Source organism: Callithrix jacchus, chromosome 3 (genome assembly GCF_049354715.1).
Source record: "Callithrix jacchus isolate 240 chromosome 3, calJac240_pri, whole genome shotgun sequence".
Classification (NCBI taxonomy): Eukaryota; Metazoa; Chordata; class Mammalia; order Primates; family Cebidae; genus Callithrix; species Callithrix jacchus.
Genome location: NC_133504.1, coordinates 183,526,442 through 183,545,228, shown reverse-complemented (window position 1 = coordinate 183,545,228; position 18,787 = coordinate 183,526,442). Strand labels below are relative to the sequence as shown.

Below are 18,787 nucleotides of genomic sequence, written 5' to 3'. Positions count from 1 at the left end.
TGTGATAGAAAACCCATTTTCTGAGGAGAAATTCATGCAGAAATTAAAGAGCAAATGTTAATTACCAAGACAATGGGGAAAATGTCACCTGGGCATGTCAGAGGTCTTCACTGCAGCCTCTCCCTTCACAGGCCTGAAGGACTAGAAGGCAAAAATGGTTACATGGGTCAGGCCCAGGAGCCCCCTGCTGTGTGCAGCCTAAGGACTTCGTGCTCTGTGTCCCAGCTGCTTCAGCCATAGCTAAAAGGAACCAAGGTACAGTTTGAGCCATGGCTTCAGAGGGTACGAGCCCCAAGTTTTGCCAACTTACACATTGTGTTGAGCCTGAAGGTGCACACAAGACAAGAACTGAGGTTTGAGGCTGAATGTGGTGGCTCATTCCTTTAATACCAGAACTTGGGGAGGCCAACGTGGGCAGATCACTTGAGATCAGGAGTTCAAGGCCAGCCTGGTCAACATAGTGAATCCCCATCTCTACTAAAAGTATAAAACATTAGCTGGGTGTCATCATGGGCACCTATAATGCCAGCTACTCAGGAGGCTGAGGCAGGTAAATCACTTGAACCCAGGAGACAGAGGATGTAGTAAGCAGAGATCACACCATTGCACTCCAGCCTGGGTAATGAGTGAAACTCTGTCTCAAAAAAAAAAAGAAAAGAAAAAGCTGAGGTTGAGAACCTCTGCCTAGATTTCAGAGGATGTATGGAAACACATGGTCAGGCAGAAGTTTGATGCAAGGGTGGATTCCTCATAAAGAACCTCTGCTAGGGTCGTCCAGAAGGAAAATGTGTGGTGGGAGCCCCCCCGCACAGAGTCCCCACTAGGGCACTGCCTGGTGGAGCTGTGAGAAGAGGCCTGCTGTCCTCCAGCTCACAGAATACACCCAATAAGGCAGATACTTGATGCCAGCCCAAGAAAGCAGAGAGAAGGGGGCTGTGCCTTGCACACCACAGGGTGCAGAGATGCCCAAGACCATGGCAGCCCATGTCTTGTATCAGTGTGACCTTGGTGTGAGACATGGAGTCAAAGAAGACCACTTCAGAGCTTTAGGATTTGTTTGGGATCTGTAGCCCATTGTTTTGGGCCATTTTCTCCCATCTGGAATGGGTGTATTTACCCAATGTCTGTACCCACATTGTATCTAGGAAGTAACTTGGTTTTGATTTTACAGGTTCATGGGCAGGAGGGACTTGCCTTGTCTCAGATGAGACTTTGGCAGAAATTCTGGCTTAATTCTGGAATGAGTTAAGACTTAGAGGACTGTTGGAAGGGCCTGATTGTATTTTAAAATGTAAGAAGATGTGATCTGGGATGGCCAGGGTTGGAATGATATGATTTGGCTGTGTCCCCACCCAAATCTCATCTTTAATTGTAATACTCCCCACATATCAAGGGTGGAACCAGGTGGATATGATTGAATCGTGGGGTTGGTTTCCCTCACACTGGTTAATGATAGTGAGTTCTTATGAGATCTGATGACTTCATAAGGAGTTTCTCCCTTCATTGGGCTCTCATTCTTCTCTTGCCTGCTGCCATGTAAGATATGCTTTGTTCTTTCTTGCCATCTGCCATGATTATAAGGTGTCCCAAGCCTTGTGAAACTGAGTCCATTAAACCTTCTTCTTCATAAATTATGCAATCTCAGGTATGTCTTTACCAGCATCATGAAAATACACTAATACTCAGGGGTTCCCCTTTAGGGAGAAAGGAACAGTATCAGTCCTACTGCAATAGGACAACTCTTGTTCCATAGCTGAACATTCTGACACTCATCATCTTGGCATGGTCTTTACTTTTGCATTTACCCTGTGGATCTTAATGAAGGTGGGCTTGGTGGGTGATGTCTCCCTTGAAACACTCAGGTCTGAATCAGATGAGTGTGAAATCTATTTGAAACTGTGGTTCTCCTGCATTCACTGCAGTATTTCATCTTGGTTCCAGGTTATCTTAGACAGCAATGATGAGCACTGAGGAATTCCAAAGCCTACCTGCTTTTGTTTGTCAACAGGTGCCTGGATTTTGTGTGACCTAATCCTGCTAAACTCTCCAGGTCACAGCATACAGAATTTTCAAATTGCTTTTCCTGATATCCTTGCTGCTTATTTGCCATAAGCAGATCTTCTCCACATGAGTGTTTTCCACTGTCCTTGTGAGATTCTCTCCCTCCTGTTACTTTGAGAGAGATTCTCACTCTGATTTGTCTCTAGACATGTCCACAAGCAGCTCTTACATGCAGAGTGTTTGAGTCTGGTTTCTCATATGTTGCCCCAAGATTCATGCACTTGGGTTTCAAAATCTCTGGCTCTTCATTATGCTGCCATGGGATTATTGCTCAAGGATTATCTTTATGGAGATTCAGTATCTGAATGTGGCAGAACCTTCAGGTGACAGCCTTTTATTTAACTCCCATTGGTTTTGTGTTCTGAGAATGAGGACACACAGGTGTTTGAACCACAAGGGACAGGCACAGAGATCACCTGGAAATCAAATGCCTGAAGTTGTAACTACCTTCCACCCTGGTCAGAGGAGCCTCTTAGAAGGAGATGCTTGAGTGACTGAAATGCAAACATTTTTAATTTACTGTGCCTTTCCTTCTACAATTGAACAGGCAGTAGGTAGACAAACAATTACTAAAGCAATGATTTTCATAATCTAGGTCATAGCTGCATTTTCTTTGAGTGCTCCAAGATGTGCAGAATCTCTGATCTGACCACAGTTTGCTCTGAGGTTGACGCATAGCAGGGCCCCTCATGGAGCACATCCCACTGAAGGCTGCCCCACTCCAGAGCATGTGCGCAGCAGCTCTTACTGGCTCCCACAAATCCCTCATGTGATGCATCATGAGGGGATACTCTTGGGCATTGCCACGTAAGGCTGTAATTATGATGGATTGTATTTCTATAAGATAACCACTGAGTCTGACCAGACAATAGCCTGCCTGCACTTTGTACAATTTGTTTCCTGTGCTATTGGGTTGGTGAATGTCTATCCTGACAGTAGGAACTCTGTCTAATCCTACACACTAAGGCAATGTTGATAAAACTATCTGTTCCCTTCAAATAAATTCAATCCAATACACTGGATGTTAAAGTATGCTATCACTTCAGTTACCAGTGGTCACACAAGTTGGGATCTCTTAAGGTCCCAGTTAGGTCTGGGGCTAAGAGTTTGGTGGAGCCTCCTATTGAGGGTTGTCCAGCGTCCAGTGAGCAGCTCTGCGCTGACAGGTGCTTCCTCAGGTTCTATCCTTACAATTCTTTCCTTCCATTGGTTCTATCCTTCTGGGATTATCACACAACTGGAATCCAGTGAACTTCTCAGCAGCAGTTCCAGAAATTGTCTACTTTCAGGACAACTCATGGCAGGCTTCCCACACTGTGGGGCTGGTACCTACAGTGGTAGAAGGAATTTCTGCCTTAAATTCCTTCAGGACTGGGCCAAGTGTGTTTACCTTTGAAGAGAACTGAGGACCAAACCCCTCTGTAAGTAGACAAGGAACAGCTGCCTTAGGGCTCATACATTGACACCTTTGTGCCAGGGCCCTGCTTGTAGTACTCAGGTTAGGGAGCACTAAATGGAAGGATTTCCTCAGTCTACCTCAAAGATCAGAGAGGAAAGGGAGTCTTCTCTGTCATGCCTGGGTATTGATGTGTCCTCAGTGTTAATGATGTGACCTATATCTGCTTCAAACTCCACTGTTTCTCCTTAGAAAGTTTAGCAGATGAGTCACCCATTATCTCATAATGAGTCATCCCTTATCTTGTAGTGAGCAAGTATTCTTGATGAGAAATTTACATTTTTGGCAGTTTCTCAAGTCAGTGGTAGGTGGAGCATCTTGGAAGCCCATTCAGTGGAGGTGAAGGACCAACAGAACACACGGTGCTGGCAGCATCTGCCTTTCTCTTTTGATGCCTTTGGTCTCAGGAGTTGTTGTCACCAAATCTAGGAAGAATCTTGGTCATCTTCACAACAAGAAGGGCTCTGTCTCTAATCAAAGGAACAAAATTCTGATATCCCCATTCCTGTGGGGTGGGCTGGGGTGAGGTGTGGATGGTTTGTCAGTCTCCTTGGTTCACAAGCATGAGCTGGGGCTCTGATGTGGAAGTAGCTGCTGCTCTTGCATTCCAGGCCTAGAACTCTGAGATCTGTACCAGACAGGGTTTTTTTGGCTAGGTGGTTCTGACTATTGTAACAGAGGTAGCCATAAGGGGGGATAGAGAATTTTCTAAACTGTGAGAGGAACTTTCTCTCGGTGATCAGTGAGATGTGACCTGCCTCTTGTGGTGCTGTGCTCACTTGCAACTAATGAGCAGGAACTTCATGGTCCACTCTAAAATGTGAACATTTAGTCTCAGTCTAAGATGGAGATGGCGAGGATGCTGCCTGCTGTTCCAGTCAACCCACTGGGTTGCCGTGGGAGAGCAAACTTCTGATAAATATTCTCATCTTTTAATGTTTTCTGGAATAATCGGTATATGACTGGTGTCATGTCATAACTGGCAGAATCCAGTGGTGAAGTGATTTAGGCAAGATCTCTAATTTTATATTTAGTTTCATTCATAGAAACCCCCAACTCATACCCTCTTTTTGACATTTTAATTCATGATGTTTATGCCCATATTTCAAATTGATTCATTCATTCATTGCCATTTTCATTTCCAGCAGAGGTGCTTACCTGAGGACTTTCAACTGGGTGTCATCCTGGCCATTGTTGGCCTCCAGTGGGAATTCATCAGCTTAGCTGCAGTGTTCTATTCCTTCATTCCTGACAAGGTGTTACTAGTATGACACACACTGTGATACCATGTCAACAGACCTGATTCTAGATCATGATATTGATCTAAGAAGGCATGGGATGAGCAGGAAGACCTTGGTTTAAGTGTGAATAAGGTGTTCAGTGTCCTGGAGTGGGACCAGGAATCACTTGACAGAAAAGTTTTCATATCCTTAAATTTGAGTATGTGTTTAATTAAAAAAAGTGCACACCAGCCAGGCACGGTGGTTCATGCCTGTAATCCCAGTACTTTAGGAGGCCGAGGTGGACTTCCAACTATTTCTGCCAAGACTATCTGGATAGTGAAGAACTGGAGGATAAGAACCCAGAAATGTTATGCTCAGGGCTGACATTCGACAGACCTAATCTCTGAAAAAATGCTTTCCCTTCTACCCTGATGATCTCATGTTGAGCTCCATCTATGTAGGGAATAGTTAAATGACCCAGAGGTCTTGATGCAGGCACCACCAGCCCTGACTTTATTTGAAGTAAGTTGGTTGAAAGTAAACTAAAAGATTAGTCTGTCTACAAAAAGTTTTTGTACAAATTCATGTGGTTAAATATGTATAGTTGTCAAGTCAGGGTATATATTTTTAACTATTATCATCCTACTCTGCTGTCAAACACAAATATATTCCATCTAATTGTATGTGCTCTTCGACCTATTTCTCTTCATCCTCCTCTGCTCACTCCACCCAGTCTCTTCTCTATCTTTAGGAAAACATATTGCTTCATGTGTTCTCATGATGTAGAATCAGTATCTGTAGGCTTCTGGTCTCCCAAAAAGTAACAGAAACGTTTATGGCAGGTGTCATGGGTAATGTATCTCTTGGAGTAGTTTTCCCTTTTGCTGTCCTCCATAAAAGTTGATGGGTTTTGTCATGAAATTGTTAAATTTGAAATCTTAATCTTGGAGTTCTTCTGGATTAAATGTTTTCCTGAAAGAGAAAACAGACTGTATTTAGTATTTCCAGATACCATGAAGAGTATAGTATTCTTCAGATTTAACTAGATCAAGAATATAGCACTGTGTATGTTGTACCTGATATATTTTTTTAGTCCTCTGATGGATAATTATTTTGGTGTTCTGCATTCTCAATTGAATACATATGAATCTACATTCCAATTAAAGATAATGATAATGTTTTATGCTGGTAGAAATAAACTTTTGTCAGTACATAATACGGAGAACAACTGGTCCATTACCTGTTGCTGTTCCCTTCTGATGACATCTGTAACTTAGTTAAATGAGTTGTCTTAGCAGAGAAGGGTCCATAGGCATTTGAACCACATATTCAGGCCCATGGAGGGTGCCCTGAATTCAGATGGCTGAAAGTCTTAACTCTCTATTTACGCTTTGTGGGGGAACAGGAGGAGGGAGATATTTGAATGATTGACACAAATTCACTATGTTCCCTTGTCCTCCTCATTTTAGTTTTTGTGTTTTCTTCTGGTCAGCAGGATATCTTGCAATCCTTGGCCATAATAATTCTATTATTTATTCCATATATTTTTACATAGTACCGTATTTTTGCTAAATCCATTTTACAACTTTACATTCTTCATTGGGCCAATATCAGACCTTATATAGGAGGATACTAATTATGTATCTTAATTTTTTAAAATTTTTTGAGTGTGTGGTTTTTAAATTTTTTTTAATGATAGTCACCTTAACATGACTACTCTTCATCTTCTGGGTTTTTATAGTGGCTATTGGCTTTGCATACATACTGGTTAAGAGGCTCTATTGAAAACATTTTTGTTCTCTAATGGACTGATGTCTAATCAGGTGGATGTCATGCTGTACTGTCCTTTAAAGTTGCGACATCCCAGTTATGGCTCCCAGAATTTCCCCATAGGAAGTGAAGACTGAAATGCTATCAGGTGGAAGCTGGATGTCCTGTACAGTTTTTATGTATGGCTTTGGCACCAATAGAAATGTGGTGCTTCTAGACAAGTGTGGGGCTCTGGGGACCACCTTCTCCAATAGGGAGCTAGAGCTTATCTGGGTACCACCTTCTCCTACAGGAAGCTAGAGCTTGTCTGGAGACACAGGATTCTAAAACCATTGTAGTTATAGTCCCCTAGTGTCACATTGCTGTACTTTGCTGACCCTTATCCCCATAACTTTGATCCAGAGAACTTTTCTGAGTAAGAAAGGTCAGTTAGTCATGCCTCTCAGCCAGTAGCTCCTTTCTGGTTTAATCTGGGCAATGCTTTTCTGGGCAGAATGGCTAGGAGATCCTGGGGGATGGCTGTGATAAGAGGAAAAAGATGCTAATGGTCTGCTTTATTTAAAAACTTGTTGTTTATCAGTGAGATGGTTTTTGCCTCTCATGGAAGCTGTGCTACCATTAACTGGAGCAGAGGGCTCACTGGCCTGGAAAGGCTGAGGACTGGTGCATCAGAGTTTCTCTGGTAGTAAAACTGGTAAGAATTCAACCAGTGGACTTAGTTTACTTGGTCCTCACAAATGAGCCCATCGTGAGTCTCCCATGCTGTGTCATGACTGCCCCTACTGAAGGGATGAGCTCAATTCAGCACAGGCAAATTTTGCAGAAGGGCAGTTCATGTTGCTGTTTAGTTCCTTGGGAACACATTTCTGAACTTGTGCTTCTATGTGTGTATCTGATTTTCTCCTCCTTAAGAGACCAGAGCTATGAGCCTGTTTCAGATAAGCTAGACCCAAGTGACTGAAGTATACTGTCAATATTTCATAATGACAGGCCATTCTTGAGGATGACTCAAAGTATAGGGCTTTTATTGTTTTGTATGTTGACTTGGTGGTGGCTCAATAATCATCCAAAATGCAGGTATATTTAGACTTCCACTCTATCACTTCATTCTAGTTATTCTTTTGATCCTACTGCCAGTGCCTCGTCACCTAGATGGGACCATTATATGTTGAGGATTGAAGCTTAGTTCTCTTCTGATACAGGGTAAAGAAAGACTTTAGAGTCCAAATTAACAGAAGGCTGTAACTGCCTCATTTTATTTGCAATTTGTTGGTAGAAGAGTGGCTGTTCCTGTCCAAAGCTGGCAACGAAATGGTGGCTGTAAACTCATTCAGCAGGAAGACAGCAGGAAGCTGATTCTCAATTCCCAGACAACGTCACTAACCCACATTCCCAGGAGGTCTCCTGAAACACCCTTGATCACGTTACATGTTTAATAACTGACTCAAAGCAGGTTTTCCAGTTGTCATAGGAAAATACAGGTGTCTCTGAAGGATGAAAAACTTGAGAGGAACCTGTCTGTGTCATTTTTACCAAGACACATAGTCCTGTTCATCTTAATCGGGAAAGTTTATTCTGGAAGATCCCTCTTAGCCTCTGAGAAGTCTTCAGGCTTTTTCCAGTCAATGAGCATAGGGGGATTCATGTGATCAGTAGATCTGGGTCTGCTGGGAATAGTTAAACGATATCTTGTTTTGGATCATTCCTTGGGCCTGTAGGTGGGGCCTCATGATTTAAATTGTGTGTTTTCTGGCACTTGCTATTGGCTATTGGTAACCAAACTGTTAGGTGAACAACCAACGTGGTTGTGTATTGTACAGCCCTTTTCAAAGTATGAGCCTTTCATGGGACTTCAGTTTTCTCTCTCACCACCTTTTTAGATCATCGAAGAAGCCCTTTATCAGAAACCTAATCACACATACAAGGACAAGTTACCGTGAGAAATCATACTGTGCCCTCATGTATAGTGACTGCACATGGCTAGGCATGGTGAACTGATCTAAAAGGATACCATGAAAAAGGTCTAGTCATGTTACTGACAAAGTCACATTTATACAAGTTGACTAATGAGGAACTAAATGTCCCTGCTGTCTGTTAGCTGGGATCAAGTAGGTGAGTTCTTGTCATGGAGTAGAGTAAAACTGACCTTCAAAGTTGTGTTCTTAAAAAAGGAGGTGGTCCAAGATGTATGTTAAGGCTGATGCCAAGAATGACCACCTCTTAAAAAAAAAAAAAAAAAAAAAAAAAGCTAATAGCAGAGGAGTGTTCCCTGAACCTTCTGGCTGGTGCACTTCCCAAGAGGTGTTCACTTTGCTAGATTGTCCTAGAAATACTGTATCATTCATGGCTGTGACCTGTGTTTAAGGACGATAACCCTGAAGGTGGAAGGAGGAGGTGTCCATAAATACCATTGGGTAGACCTCTCGATGGATAAGTTCACGCGGGTCCCATTTGCAAGTGCTCCAGCATGTATGGTCTTAAGATACCGGCCACACTGGTGGAATGGAAGGTGGTCAGTGTTAGCCTAAGACCAGCCACATTTGGAAGAGAGGGATACAGACTCCCCAAAACTGTAGGGAGGGGTTTGTGTTCTCTTCCTGTCACTCTCAAATTTTAGTCACAATGTCTTTCAATTAAGATATTCTCACTGCTCTGACCAAGGGTGGTGTTTAATGCATATTTTTGTATTTCCTTGCTCTGAAAATGTCAAACATTCAGGGGAAAAACCGCAAGTGTTGAGAAACATTGTTTACCCTGCCCCCATGGCTCCCTTGTGGAGGATACTTTGTAGTTAGTGGTAGGCAGGTAACGGCTGCCTGCCTGATGTATTTTTAAGTTATAAGTAAATATAGAACACCTGTGTATTAATGAGAATCGCCTACCTAGGAGCAAATATGTGGATGAAAACCTGCTCGGGGCCTTCAGTCTGGAGAGCTGTCAGCCCCGGAGGCTCAGGCGGTTGGTCCCCAGGACAGATACACTCTGAAGTGCTATCTGGGTGTCTGACTCTCAAATACCTTCAGCGCCGCCAGAGTGGGGGTCTCCCAACTGAGCTGGTTCTTGGTAAGCGGCACCCAAGTGAGGGGACTCAAGCCTGGCAGGAAGAGTTGCATTAGCAACAGAGTGAGGCTAAGCTGAAGGTATCCCAAGTACTATTGAAAAGGATCCCCAGGGTGTGTTGGGGAGCTCGGAAATAGCCCGAGAATGTTTGGAAAATATCCAGGGTGAGCTGGGGGAGCTCGGTCATACTGGGGTAACATGGGACAAGGGGCAAGGCAAGCTAGAGGCCTGTTCTGGTTTGCTTCGACAGCTGCTTGAAAGAGGAGGAATTAAAGCTGGCACTGACAGTTTAACACAGTTTTCCAGTGTGATTGTGGAATTTTGTCCCTGGTTCCCTGAGCAGGGAGTGTTGACCGTGGAAGAATGGGAAAAAGTGGGTGGTACTTTAAAGAAGGTGCAAAGAGAAGGAGCAAATGATATCTCCATTCCATTGTGGTCTGTCTGGGCTTTGGTGCATTCTGCTCTTCAGCTGTTTCAGACAGATGAGGAGGGAAAAGATTCAGGAAAGGCGAGAGGGGGTGTGATGAAGTATATAAAGAAATTATAGAGCAAAAAGATGAAAAGTCAGATAAGGAAAAGCTGTGCCCATTGGCACCCCCTCAGAATCTCGCAGAAGGATGGCCAGATCCTCCCAATGTTTCTACCTCTGCTTCTGTTGGCGTGTGTGCTCCTAGAACTACAGTAACCGATGTAGGCGCTTATACTTAGAACTACGGTAACCAGATCCATTCAAGCCAAATTCAAGCAAGAAGAGAGGGACGTTTGGAGGCATGGCAATTTTCAGTTGTACACCCTCAAGATCAGCGGGGGCAAGTATGGGTTGCTTTTGAACCCATTCCCTTCAAACTGCTGGAGGAGTTTAAACAGGCCATCAGCCAGTATGGGCCTGAGTCTCCATCTGCTGGGATTATTAAAGAACATAGCTATTTCTTACCGGCTGATTCCAATAAATCTGATTTTGGGGATCAGTTGAGGGGTCCGCCTCGGGCCCAGATCCAAACCAGGGCCTATCCATTGCAAGCTATTTCCTCATCCCTATACAATGCTTGTTCCCGCCACAGCTGGGAGGACAACAGATTTGTGCAGCTCTCAAAGAGTAAACATTTTATTGGGGGAGCCACCACAAAAGATATCTACAGGAGTCTGTAGCTCTTCCCCTCTGTAGCTCTTTACCCTCCCCCTGCCCCGGAACCATGGGCTTACTTCTAGGAAGATCTAGTCTTGCTGTTCAAAGAGTTAGAATTCATACAGGAATTACTGATGCAGACTTTATAGGGGAAATTGAAATGGTAGTGTCTTCTTCCATGCTTAGGAGTGCCCAGCCTGTGGAATGCATAGCACCGCTTTTAGTTGTGCCTTATGAGAAAACAGGAAAAAGTGAAACTAAAAGAGGAGGAGGAGTTGGGGGATGCAGACAAACCAGACAGAGCAGCTTACTGGGTAAATCAAATTACTGCTAAACGTCCTACATGTGAGATCATGATTCAAGGAAAGAATTCTCAAGGGTTGGTAGATACTAGAGCAGATGCTTCTATTTCTTTCCAACATTGACCACTTTCTTGGAAAATGCTCAGTTCAGCATGCTTGGAGTACGACGGGCCTCTGAAGTGTGTCAAAGCAATTGCATTTTAACCTGCAAAGGGCCTGCGGGACAGCTTGCAACTATTCAGCCTATTGTGGTACAAATCCATGTTAATTTATGGGGAAGAAATTTGTTACAGCAATGGGGAGATCAGGTTTTAATACCTGAACAATCATATAGTCCCCCAGGCCACCAAATGATGCAGGACAAGGGCTATGTGTCTGGGTTGGAACTGGAAAAAGGCAATGTAATATGGGGGAGAGGATTTGTCTGTAAATCTGCAGGTCCAAATCAACAATCAGTGTGGGTACCACCCAGACATTTAAAGCTGTATTGTGAGCCAGACACCAAAAAAGAGACTTGCCGAGGACCCCCCAGTCGCAGAGATGGTGACACTAATATCGAGGGGGAGTCATGCTCCCATAAGGGGAACATGCACAACAGCAGCCACTGACTTGGGCTCAGATTAAAAAGCTTTCACAAATAGCGGAGGAAAAAAGAAAGCAGGACAGCCTGTTATGGTGACTATGATGACGGTTATCACAATTAAAGTATTTCTGGAGTTGCGATACAAGAAGTTTCACACATTGGACGTGTATTCCTTCCTTCCTTTAATGATCTCTGGCCTGAGTGTTTTCCATAATAATTTAGGAAATAAAGTAACAATGTGTTGGCCATCAAGACCTGAATGCACATAAAGAATGATCCCCTAAGTTAACATAAATCTGGAGAGTGTGTGTTGTGATAGAGGCTGAGGTGCTGCACAGCAATTCCTATGGAACTACTAATTAGTGGTCCCCTATTTAGCAATCAATGCTAAATATCCCCTTAGAGGACCAATAATAGTAACATGGAATTCAGATGGCAGATAAACAACTACAATTATTTAGAGTTTATACATACTGAGAGTAACAACTCTGGAGAGATGGGGATTAATAGAACCATTACCAAAAATAGCACTGCTAATGTTAAGACTGAATAAAAAGAACTTTGAAAAATCCTGATGGCCCTAAAACCAATAAAACTCTGGGAAGGAAAATATAAGAGTATCAGGCCCTACTTCTTATTCATTAGAAGTTTACAAGAAATAAAAGCTCTTTAGATTCAGAGCTGTGTTAAACCCCATACCTTTTGGTGGTGGGAGAGTTAAAAATTTAGGAACTCTGGAAAGTATGAGACTGAACATAATTGGGAGAGAATAAATCAGCACCTGGAAAGGCCTTTAGACAGCAAGCAAGGAGGAGGGACCCAGAGGGTCCTCAATGCCCCTTTGCAGCAGGAAGCAGTTACAGAAGAACGACCTCTGCCCTAGTTCCCAAAAGATGTCTGGGTCCCAACTCCTTAAGGAAGAAATGTGAAAGTAGGTAGGTAGTCAGGTTCTGAGATTCTGAGGTGCTACGGGAAGCTGCTGATAGATTGGCAGCCCTAAAATTTGGATAAAAACACTTGGAGGATCTATGATTGCTGTTATGACTGTTATTAATCTGTTTTGTTTCTCTTTGTGTAGTTTGCAAGTACAGATCCAGAAGCCTCCAAGAAATGGTTCACCAAGATAAAGCTGTGCTTGCTTGCTTAGCTTTGTGAAAAAAGAAGGGGGAGATGTTGAGAAACATTAAGTTTACCCTGCACCCCAGGTTCCCTTGTGCAGGATATGTTTAGTTCATAATTAGTTGTGGGTGGGTAACAGCCGCCTACCTGATGTATTTTTAAGTTAATATAGAACACTTGTGTATTAGAATCACCGGTCTAAGAGCAAATACATGGATGGAAGCCTGCTTGGGGTCTTCAGTCTGGAGAGCTGTCAGCCCCGCAGGCTCTCAGGATAGATCTACTCTGTTGTGCTATCTGGGTGTCTGCCTCTCAAATACCTTCAGCATCACCTGGCATGGCCAGGCTGGGGCCCCAGGAGAGGCCAGTGACCATGTTGATACCAGACTGGCCCCATCTGGTAGGCAGGATCACCTAGCATCATTTAGGTCTGGCAATCTCCCCATGCCTAATGTCTGCTAGGGGAGCAAGGTAAGCCTTGGAATGGGTGTCCCTGGCTGTGCTCTACTACAGATACTCTTAAAACGAATCCTTTGGGCTTTGCACAGCCTGGAGTTCTGCCCCTACCACCACTCTAAGCGGTTCTCCCTGCGAGCTGAAGGATCCATTGGAGGTGGGCTGGGCGTGGAGTGGGGGGCCCTGTCCTGCTGCCCACATTTCAGAAGTCCACGCCAAGAGGGGATCACTCCTTGTTTGTTTGACTCACCCCATTCCTAGGAGTCATTAAGGAGCCAGCAGTGAGTCCTGCTGCATGGTAGTCCTGTGCAGGCTTTCCCAGTTTCCTCCCACTTCAGCCCAGCATCTGTGCCTGCCAAAGATCTCAATATGCACCAGTCTTCCCGATGTCCCTGTCCCTCAGTGACAGAGTTTCCTTCTGACTGCATCTAGTTGGCCATCTTGTCTGATTCCCTGGCTTCCAGGGTGTTCTGATGGATCTCACAGCACCTGCATGTCACAGGGCAACAGTGGCCACTTAAAAGCAACGTGGGCCATCTGGATGTATGGCTGCTGTCTCTTTTCTATTTATACTCCAAGGTTCTTTACTTGGTCCTAGGCAGGTGATCAGGTCTGGCTTAGCAATAGCAAAACCATTTCCCAGATTCTGGGGTGTCCTGTTGTGTCCTCCCTTTGTATCTCTCAGCACCTGTAGGCCACAGGGCAACAGAAGCTGTGGCAAAGTCACCTGGGCCTCCTGGAGCAGAGGACACAGAGCAGAGAAGATGGGGAAACCTGGTTCATGAGTACAAAAAGACCAGATACGGCTTTCTTTTACTCTCATGTAGTGTGCTATAGCTGGAACCTGAGCAACGCCATCTTATACAAGACAAAAGCTGTTACCCCATTCTCCTCGCAGTAACTGCGGGCCTTGGCTTCTGTAAATAAGACTGCTAGTTTACTGTGCAGAATGCAAAGAGGTAAAGCTGCTTACCTTCTCTTATCAGTAACTGCCAGAGTTGCCAGCCTTTGCTTACCGGTAATAACCAGAATAAGCAGCCCAAGTTAATTCCATCCTGGCTCCTGAGACTCGTAATAAGTAATGGAAGATCTGTGGATTCTAATACTGCCCAGACAATGTATACACTGATGTTTATCTTGACTTCTGTAAATCACTTAAGTAACAATCGGAATGACAAAAGTCCCCTGGCCCTTGGAATGTCTGGAGCCCCACCCACCCTCCTCTCCACCCAGGAGGTGATTTACAGAATGCACTAGCCCTCCAGATGACTGAAGACTCTCATCCCCGTCCCCGCTTCTCACCCCCACTCCCAAGGTGGTTTTACGGGTATAAAAAGGTCTTGTCGCCCTTCTTTCTCTGCCATGCGTTGGAGAGACATGAGTCCTCCGTGGTCGCCGGCAATAAACCCTGCAATTTGGCGTACTTTTGTCTTGGTGTTGACTTTCTATGCTCGGTCCAGTATAACATTAGAAGTGTCTTACATGGATAGAAAAACTGACTTGTTTCTAAATGCATGTCACTAATACAGCAGATAAAAATAACAGGGGCCAGAAAACCTCTCCTAAGGTGACACGAGCCTGTTAGAAGTTTTTTGGTTCAAATAGTTTCCATTATTTGAAGGCATACCTACCTTCAGACACCACAAGGTGGTCAATACATGCTGTTGTATGTTTGTACTTTCAATCTGAAATAGATTAAGAGGAAACCCAAAAGGAAAGATTTGGATAATTTTTCTTACTGGAAAAGCCTCATTCTGCACACAGTGTAAGTGCAATAACCTGCCAATCTTAGCTGCTGTTAAGGTGAGTAAACATATGTTATGGTAGTGAGTAAAGGAACAGTCTGGGCTTCCAAGTGCTTTCCAGGGAAGGATACTGGGTTGGATCCTCAGCATCCTACCAGTAGGATCATGTTTTGGAGGCTCAGGCAGGTAAGGTGGGCAGCTGGGAAGGAGGAGGGTAAGGGAAGAGCAGGGCGGTCAGCTCAGCCAGGAGCATCCCTGGCTCCCTAAGGAACTTCCCTGGTGAAAAGACTGACCTTTTCTCCTTGATCTTTTCACCGTGAAAACATGGCATGTATATGGTTTGACTTAGCAGCAGCTTTATTTACACAGCTTACTCACACTATCTCTTGTCCACTGTCCACCCTTCTTAGCTGCCTAGTCTGGCAGCTCCCCTTAGCAGCCAGCTCTCCCTTGGCTTTAGGGTCAGCAGCTTAACTTTTTTTCCTCTTTGGGCCCAAGCTTAGGTCCTAGCTCCCCACCATACCAAGCCACATTGAGCTGAGTCAAGCCCCAAGAGCCCCTGTACAGGGTTAGCAGGGCAATTATGTCTTTTACAGATAATGGTGATTCAGAGCCAGGTAAGAACTTAAACAGTTTATATAACAAGTAGAGATCTGTGCCTGGATGCCAAACTTGCTGAGTCATGCAGGCCTGAATATCCATCTCAGAAATAGCAAGGAATGTGCTATTCCTTGACCAAAGCACATCCATATACCTTACAACCCAAATAAACTATGTATACCCTTAATTATAAAAGCCTTAAATTATAAAAGTTTGATAACTCCAGTTTATTTTGGCATTAAGGTGAGATGGAGTTTTAATTATCTTTCATGTAGGGTGATGGCTCACTGTAGGCATCAAATTGATAGAATTAGGAGTCGTGCATGTGGCTTGCTGCTAAAGCATTTTTCTGGTATGTCAGATTAGTTCTAGACAGGATTAGCATGTGAGTGAGTGGACTGAATGGGGAAGATCAGCCCTCAATGTGGATCGGCTCCATCCAGTCACCTGAGGGCCCAAATGGAATAAAATCAGGAAAGGTGAATATTTGCTCCCTCTCCTGAAGCTAAGACACTCTTCTCTTACCCTTGGAAATCAGAAGTCCAGGTTATCAGCCCTTTGGACTGTGAGACGTGGTGAGAATGTTACCAGTGCCTCACCTCCTTCATTTTCTTCCATCCCTGGAGCCCCCAGGATTTCAGGCCTTTGACTGTGGGTGATATCATTAGCTTCCCTGATTCTAAGGCTTTTGGGCTTGGTCTGAGCCATGCTACTACCTTTCCTCGTTCTCCAGCTTATAGGTAGCCTATTGTGGGATTTCTCAGTCTCCCTACTCATGATTTTCCTAAGAAGCAGACTTCAGTGAAATTTAGCGTGTAAAAATACTCAGGAAACACCTCTCAAATCAGTATCTGGAGAGGAGGGCAGGAAACAATCCTAGGTAGGAGATGCCATTCTTTTATGAAAAAAAACAATTCAAATAATCCCATGGGATCTGCAGAGAGAAAATGCTGTTTTAGAGACAGTTACCAGCAGAGGGTCTTGACTATGAGTTGTTTAGGTTCTTGACATTTTGAACAAAGAATTGGACAAAAATAGAGCAATGAAAGAATGAAGCAGTGAAAACATATGTATTCAAACAAAGGTAAACTCCACGTACTGGGAGGAGGCTTGAGTGAGTGGCTCGAGTGTGGGTTAAAGAATTTTCTGGTATTTAAACCCTCCAGATTTTTTTACTGGTTAGTTACATCTTATGTAAATGAGTAGTGGCCTGCAACCAGTCCGATTGGTTGCAAAACTGACATTGAAGTGAAGTTACAAAGTTATACCGCAATGCAAATGAGACTAGGCTGGTGACCAGTCTGATTGGTTGCGGGAGGGGACCAATCAGAGGTGCTTTCTACTGCATTGCAGATGAAAAATGGAAAGTGTGGGGTTTGCAAACGGAGTTTTGTTGATCTTTTTGTTACTTGCCTGTGGAGAGGTGGGGCTTTCCTTTTGATTCAGTTCTAAGAAGTCAGTATGAATCAGTCTTATGCTCCCTGCCTCCTATTCTCCTGCCTCAATAGAATAAGGTGGCCCAACTTATATACTGTCCCAGGAAGGGGTAGAATATGTTTGGGTAAGAATGAAGGAGCTCACATGTCCTTAGTTCCTAGGGGACCTCGGTGCTTGGCCTCTATGTATAGAGGGCTGATGCCAGGTCACAAAATTACTCAGTATGTATTTATCTCAACTCCAGGACTCTAGGCCAGGATACATCTATGAGGATTTATGATACTTGGAGGAAACTTACTGTGACCATGAGTACATTTCATAGTTCTGATTGTAGGGAGAGGGTCATTGACCAATAACCTAAGCCTCTGGCTCTGAAGCCAATCTCTATTTGTGTTAAGATTGTCCTTCCCCTGGGCTGCTCCTGGCTAATAACTGGGAAGTATGGGGATTCTAAGATACAAGTCCTGGAGTTACAGGATGCCTCTGAAGTATGACCTTGGCAAGAATCCTGCTATGGTCTTGTTGATCTTTCCTTAGACCTGCATTGCGGTGGTGGCCTTGAGAAAATGGGTCTCACAGACCTCTAACTATGGAGAGTGTAAGTGACTAAGGCCCTCAGATGCTGAGCCCTGAACTCTACCACAGCACTTAATCTAAAAGATACGGTTCACAGAAGCTCCTCCCAGATGAGCTCAGCAGAGCCACCAACACAGACTTGATCTTAAGAGATGGAGACTCCTCTGATAGTGTGCGCCAATGAAGGTTTAGCAAGGCTGCCAGGGAGCCCTCTGCAAAGTTAACTGTCTAGGTTCCTTCACCCCACCTACCTTCCCTCTCTCCCTGGCTTGGTGTCAGGCTTACACGCAGTCTGAACACTCTCCTAGTCTGTTCCAGCCTCCCTCTTTTTACATGGGTAAAATAACAATTCTTCAGTGTTTAATTATAACATGGACGTCTTGTTCCTGGAGGCCCTAGACAAACATGGCTCAGTCTAAGATGCTTCTACCTGACCTGCTTTCACTCTCTTGAAAAACCAATAGTAGATATACAAAGTATAAGAAGTAAAGCATATCACTAAAATATAAAAAGCACACCACTAAAAAAATCACAAGATGACTAAAAGGAAGAAATCTACAAAAGAACCAGAAGACAACTAACAAAATGGCAGCAAGTCCTTACATACCAATAATTACCTGCAATATAAATGGATTCAAGTCTAAAAAGACAGTGGTTACATGCATTAAAAATAAGACCCAACAATATGCTACCTGTAAGATTCATTTGTCCTGTAAGGACACACAGACTGAAAGTGAAAGGATGGAAGAGGATATTCCCTGCAAATAGAAATGAGAGCACAGGAAGGTATCAGACAAAATGATCAAGTCAGAAGATATAAACAGGAAAATATTTATGTAATAAGGTGGTCAGGTTATAAACATGCACTCAACATCAGAGCACTGAAATACAAGGTTAATAGATCTGAACAGATACAGTAATACACTAACGGAATTTCAAAACTCACTCTCCACCATAGATACATCATCCAGATGAAGAAACGAGGAAATATCAGACTTTACCTTAGTAACTACACTTTAGACCAAACGGACCTAACAGACAAACAGAACGCTTCATTAGCAGCAGAAGGCACACTTCGAGTGCACACAGAAGGTGTTCCATGACCACAAGTTAGGCAGTAAAATAAGTCTTAGCAGAGTTAAGAAAACTGAAATCAAGGCTCTTCTGACCAGTGGCATACAACTAGAAATCAATAATAGGAATTTTCAAAAATTAAAACATGGTTATTCAGCAGCATGTTTAATTTCCAATAGATCAATGAAGAAATTAAAAA

The 18,787-nt window shown here is 43.8% G+C and overlaps 2 long non-coding RNA genes across 2 annotated transcripts in view; one reads left to right on the top strand and one right to left on the bottom strand.

Annotated features, from left to right (window-relative positions):
• The window catches only part of LOC144581841 (uncharacterized), a 211,062-nt gene extending 192,275 nt beyond the window's left edge, over positions 1-18,787 (top strand). The window contains exon 2 of the long non-coding RNA XR_013533204.1: positions 1-18,787. This exon is cut by the window's left edge and continues 23,124 nt beyond it. This is a non-coding gene — a long non-coding RNA (uncharacterized LOC144581841).
• The window catches only part of LOC144581840 (uncharacterized), a 15,906-nt gene continuing 2,071 nt past the window's right edge, over positions 4,953-18,787 (bottom strand). The window contains exon 2 of the long non-coding RNA XR_013533203.1: positions 4,953-5,712. This is a non-coding gene — a long non-coding RNA (uncharacterized LOC144581840). The remainder of the gene's footprint in view (positions 5,713-18,787) is intronic.